Here is a 6,000-nt window from a genome sequence, read left to right as displayed (position 1 = left end):
ACCACCCCCTTCCCCAGGTACCTTCCCCTGCAACCGCAGAAGATGCAACAACACCTGTCCCTATACCTCCTCCCTCGACTCTGTCCAGGGACCCTGACAGTCCTTTCAGGTGAGGCAGGTTGACTTGTACCTCCTCCAACCTCATCTACTGTATCCATTGTTCAAGATGTGGACTCTTATACATCGGCGAGACCAAACGCAGACTGGGCGATCGTTTCGTGGAACACCTTCGCTCAGCCCGCGTGAACCAACCTGACCACCTATTGTCTATGTTTCCATGTTTATGACAGGCAGCATCTGTGGAGAACATGGATAGGTGACGTTTCACAGAGTGCTGGAGTAACTCAGCGGGTCAGGCAGCATCTGTGGAGAACATGGATAGGTGACGTTTCACAGAGTGCTGGAGTAACTCAGCGGGTCAGGCAGCATCTGTGGAGAACATGGATAGGTGACGTTTCACAGAGTGCTGGAGTAACTCAGCGGGTCAGGCAGCATCTGTGGAGAACATGGATAGGTGACGTTTCACAGGGTGCTGGAGTAACTCACCTGACCGACGGTTCCAGATGAACAAAGCTTCAAGCTCAGTTCCGTTTATTGTCACGTGTACCAAGGTACAGAGAAAAGCTTTTGTTGCTTGCTGACCAGTCAGCGGAAAGACTATACATGCACCATTCCCCTCAGAAGACCAGTGGGTTACAGTGAGAGGGCAATAAAACACAGAACACAGTAGGCCGGCGGCACGGTGGCGCAGCGGTAGAGTTGATGCCTCACAACGCCAGAGACCCGGGTTTCATCCCTACCACGGGTGCTGTCTGTACGTTCTCCCCATGACCCACGTAGGTTTTCTCCGGTTGTTCCGATTTCTTCCCACACTCCAAAGACGTGCAGATTTATAGGTTCATTGGCTTCGGTAAAAATTGTAATTTGTCGCCTGTGTGTGTAACCTCATCTATTGCATCCGCTGCTCTAGGTGTCAGCTGCGCCTGCTCTACAACGGTGAGACCAAACGCAGGCTCGGCGATCGCTTCGCCCGACACCTCCGCTCGGTTCGCAATAACCAACCTGACCTCCCGGTGGCTCAGCACTTCAACTCCCCCTCCCATTCCAAATCCGACCTTTCTGCCCTGGGCCTCATCCATGACCAGAGTGAGGACCACCGGATATTGGAGGAGCAGCACCTCATATTTCGCTTGGGCAGTCTGCACCCCAGCGCTATGAACATTGACTTCTCCAATTTCAGGTGGTCCCTGCTTTCTCCCTCCTTCCCCTCCCCTTCTCAGCTCTCCCTCAGCCCACTGTCTCCGCCTCTTCCTTTCTTCTTCCTGCCTCCCCCCCACCCCCACCCCTCTCCCCCACCCTCACATCAGTCTGAAGAAGGGTCTCGACCCGAAACGTTGCCTATTTCCTTCGCTCCATAGATGCTGCCTCACCCGCTGAGTTTCTCCAGCATTTTTGTGTCTAGCCTGTGTACATAATTGGTTCTAGCTGAGATAACATTCATTGTGTTGAAGGACGGAGCGTTTTCCAGTGATAAATGACTGAAATAATCTACCACAGTCTAGCACTAATACTCTATATTTTTTATTTATTGATCGTTTTGCTTGTTTTACAATGTTATTTTTTGAGAACTGTTTTACTGACCTGTAAGTAAAGATGTCCTCATTCTTTAGGGAACGGGGGTTCCCCTCTCCCATCATAGATGAGGCCCTCACTCGTGTCTCCTCGGTACCCCGCAGCTCTGCCCTTGCTCCCCCTCCCCCTAGTCACAACAGAGACAGAGTCCCCCTCGTCCTCGCCTTCCACCCCATCCTCAGTCGCATACAACACATTATCCTCTGATATTTCCACCACTGGCCACATCTTCCCATCTCCACCCCTTTCAGCCTTCTGCGGAGACCGTTCCCTCCACGACTCCCTGGTCAACTCGTCCCTTCCCACCCAAACCACCCCCTCCCCCAGGTACCTTCCCCTGCAACCGCAGAAGATGCAACAACACCTGTCGCTATACCTCCCCCCTCGACTCTGTCCAGGGACTCTGACAGTCCTTTCAGGTGAGGCAGAGGTTGACTTGCACCTCCTCCAACCCCATCTACTGTATCCGTTGTTCAAGATGTGGACTCTTATACATCGGCGAAACCAAACGCAGACTGGGCGATCGTTTCGCGGAACACCTTCGCTCAGCCCGCGTGAACCAACCTGACCTCCCGGTTGCCGGAGACTTTAATTCCCCTTCCCATTCCCACACTGACCTTTCTGTCCTGGGCCTCCTCCATTGTCAGAGTGAGGCTAAACGCAAATTGGAGGAACAGCGTCTCGTATTTCGCTTGGGCAGCTTACAGCCCAGTGGCATGAATATTGATTTCTCTCACTACAGATCGCCCCGGCATTCCCTCTCTCACTATCCCTCCCCCACCCAAGTCGCACCAGCTTCTCGTTCTCGCCCAACAAACAGCTTACAATGGCCTGTTTCCTTGAGTAGGCTGGGTCTCTATTCCATGGAGCGTAGGAGGATGAGGGGAGATTTTATAGAGGTATACAAAATCATGAGAGGAATAGATCGGGTAGATGCACAGAGTCCTTACCCAGAATAGGGGAATCGAGGACCAGAAGACATGGGTTCAAGGGGAAGGGGAAAAGATTTAATTGGAATCTGAGGGGTAACGTTTTCACACAGAGGGTGGTGGGTGTATGGAACAAGCTGCCAGAGGAGATAGAAACATAGACAATAGGTGCAGGAGTAGGCCATTCGGCCCTTCGAGCCTGCACCGCCATTCAATATGATCATGGCTGATCATCCAACTCAGTATCCTGTACCTGCCTTCTCTCCACACCCCCGATCCCTTTAGCCACAAGGGCCACATCTAACTCCCTCTTAAATATAGCTAAGTAGTTAAGGCTGGGACTATCCCATCATTTATGAAACAGCTGGACAGGTACATGGATAGGACAGGTTTGGAGTGATATGGACCGAGCGCAGGCAGGTGGGACGAGGGTAGCTGGGACATTGTTGGTTGGTGTGGGCGAGTTGGGCTGAAGGGCCTGTTTTCACACTGTCCCTAACCAGTCTGAAGAATGGTCTTGACCCGAAACATCATCCATTCCTTCTCTCCAGCGATGCCGTCTGTCCCGCTGAGTTACTCCAGTATTTTGTGTCAATCTAAGAATTTATCTATTCTCTCTCTCTCTCTCTCTCTCTCTCTCTCTCTCTCTCTCTCTCTCTCTCTCTCTCTCTCTCTCTCTCTCTCTCTCATTTAGAGATACAACGTGGAAACAGGCCCTTCGGCCCACCGAGTCCGCACCGACCAGCAATCCCCGCACACTAACACTATCCTACACACACTAGGGAAAATTTACAGAAGCCAATTGACATATGATGAAAGAATGGGACGACAGGGCTTGTATTCATTAGAATTTTGAAGGATGAGAGGATATCTTATAGAAACATATAAAATTCGTAAAGATTTGGACAGGCTAGATGCAGGTAACATGTTCCCGATGTTGGGGGAGTGCAGAACAAGGGGTCACACAGTCTAAGAATAAGGGGTAGGCCATTTAGGACTGATTTGAGGACAAACCTTTTCACCCAAAGAGTTGTGGACCTGTGGAATTCTCTGCCACAGAAGGCAGTGGAGGCCAATTCACTGGATGTTTTCAAGAGAGAGTTAGATTTAGCTCTTAGGGCTAACGGAATCAAGGGATATGGGGAGAAGGCAGGAGCGGGGTTACTGATTGAGGATGATCAGCCATGATCACATTGAATGGCGGTGCTGGCTCGAAGGGCCGAATGGCCTACTCCTGCACCCGTTGTCTATGTTTGTAAAATGATGGTACCCTAGGGGAGTTTAGAGGCCTTTGATGCCAAACGTCGTGAGCAGTACTGACCTAAATCTTTCTTTTTGCCGTGAAAATGTCTGAAGAGATCAAACTCCAGACTGGAAAGCTCGTCGACTCTGTGTGTGCCTGCTTTCCCCGCATTTAACCGAGTCACACTGTGCATGAAAGGCTGATCAAATGAAACGAGACATGTAGGCCCTCGCAGCTCCACCTAATGCACTGGAGATTGACGCATAGGTTGATAAGCGACAGGGACAGAATTAGGCCATTCGGCCCATCGAGCCTACTCCGCCATTCAATCGTGGCTGATCGGGGCGGCACGGTGGCGCAGCGGTAGAGTTGCCGCCTCACAGCGCCGGAGACCCCTGGTTGTGGGTGCTGTCTGTACGGAGTTTGCACGTTCTCCCCCTTGAGCAGCGTGGGTTTTCTCCAAGATTTTTGGTTTCCTCCCACACTCCAGAGATTATTTGGCTTGGTATAATTGGACTTCTATATATCGGCTAGACCAAGGAGACTGGGCGTGGGAAGGATGCAGTGGACAGATTGTCAGATAGGGTTTGGGTGACGGCGTTTAGCTGAGCGCTGGCTGATGTCACTCACAACTTGGTGCAAAGGCCATTCTGCCCGTCTGCTCCATACTGAAGGACACGTTACACATCAGCCGACACACAGATGTGGAAGATACCACATCTGGCCAGGGAAAGATGCTTAGAAAGGAACTGCAGATGCCGGTACACATCGAACCTAGGTCTCTGGCGCTGTGAGGCGGCAACTCTACCCGCTGCTCCACCGTGCCACCCTACTGATTTATGTCCTATGATCATAGTGGGAGAGTCTAGGACCAGAGGGCACAGCCTCAGAATTAAAGGATGTTCGTTTAGGAAGAAGATGGGGAGGAATTTCTTTAGTCAGAGGGTTGTGGATCTGTGGAATTCACCAACGGTCAGAGCTGTCCTGACCTCCCATCTACCTCATTGGAGACCCTCACGCTATCTTTATCCGGTTGATCATCCACAATCAGTAACCCCGTTCCTGCTTTTTCCCCATATCCCTTGATTCCGTTAGCCCCAAGAGCTAAATCTAACTCTCTCTTGAAAACATCCAGTGAATTGGCCTCCACTGCCTTCTGTGGCAGAGAATTCCACAGATTCACAACTCTGGGTGAAAAGGTTTTTCATCATCTCAGTCCTTATTCTTAAACTGTGGCCCCACGTTCTGGACTCCCCCAACATTGAGAACATTTTTTCCTGCATCTAGCCTGTCCAATCCCTTAAGACTTTTACATGTATCAATAAGATACCCTCTCATCCTTCTAAATTCCAGAGTGTACAAGCCCAGCCGTTCCATTCTTTCATGCTATGACAGTCCCGCCATCCCGGGAATTAACCTGGTGAACCTACGCTGCACTCCCTCAATAGCAAGAATGTCCTTCCTCAAATTGTGTGCAGGCCCCCTGCCGTCAAACGCTCATCGTACGTTAACCCACTCATTCCTGGGATCGTTCTTGTAAACCTCCTCTGGACCCTCTCCAGAGCCGGCACATCCTTCCTCAGATACGGGGCCCATGGGACTTGATTGTATTTATGTATGGTATTGTCTGATCTGTTTGGACAGCATGCACAACAATGCGGTTCACTGTACCTCGGTACACTTGACAATAATGAACCTAGACCTACACCCACACCTGGATGCCAGAATCTTGAACAGAACACAAAATGGTGGAGCAACTCAGTGGGTCATTTGTAGAATGTGGATGTAGCCCAGTCTGTCACACAGACCACACTCCCCACCATTGTAGATGTAGCCCAGTCTGTCACACAGACCACACTCCCCACCATTGTAGGTGTAGCCCAGTCCGTTACACAGACCACACTCCCCACCATTGTAGGTGTAGCCCAGTCCATCACACAGACCACACTCCCCACCATTGTAGATGTAGCCCAGTCCATCACACAGACCACACTCCCCACCATTGTAGGTGTAGCCCAGTCCATCACACGGACCACACTCCCCACCATTGTAGATGTAGCCCAGTCCATCACACAGACCACACTCCCCACCATTGTAGATGTAACCCAGTCCATCACACAGACCACACTCCCCACCATTGTAGATGTAGCCCAGTCCATCACACAGACCACACTCCCCACCATTGTAGATGTAGCC

Source organism: Amblyraja radiata, chromosome 2 (genome assembly GCF_010909765.2).
Source record: "Amblyraja radiata isolate CabotCenter1 chromosome 2, sAmbRad1.1.pri, whole genome shotgun sequence".
Taxonomy (NCBI): Eukaryota; Metazoa; Chordata; class Chondrichthyes; order Rajiformes; family Rajidae; genus Amblyraja; species Amblyraja radiata.
The sequence above is the reverse complement of the archived record's forward strand: the minus strand, read 5'-3'. Positions refer to the sequence as shown.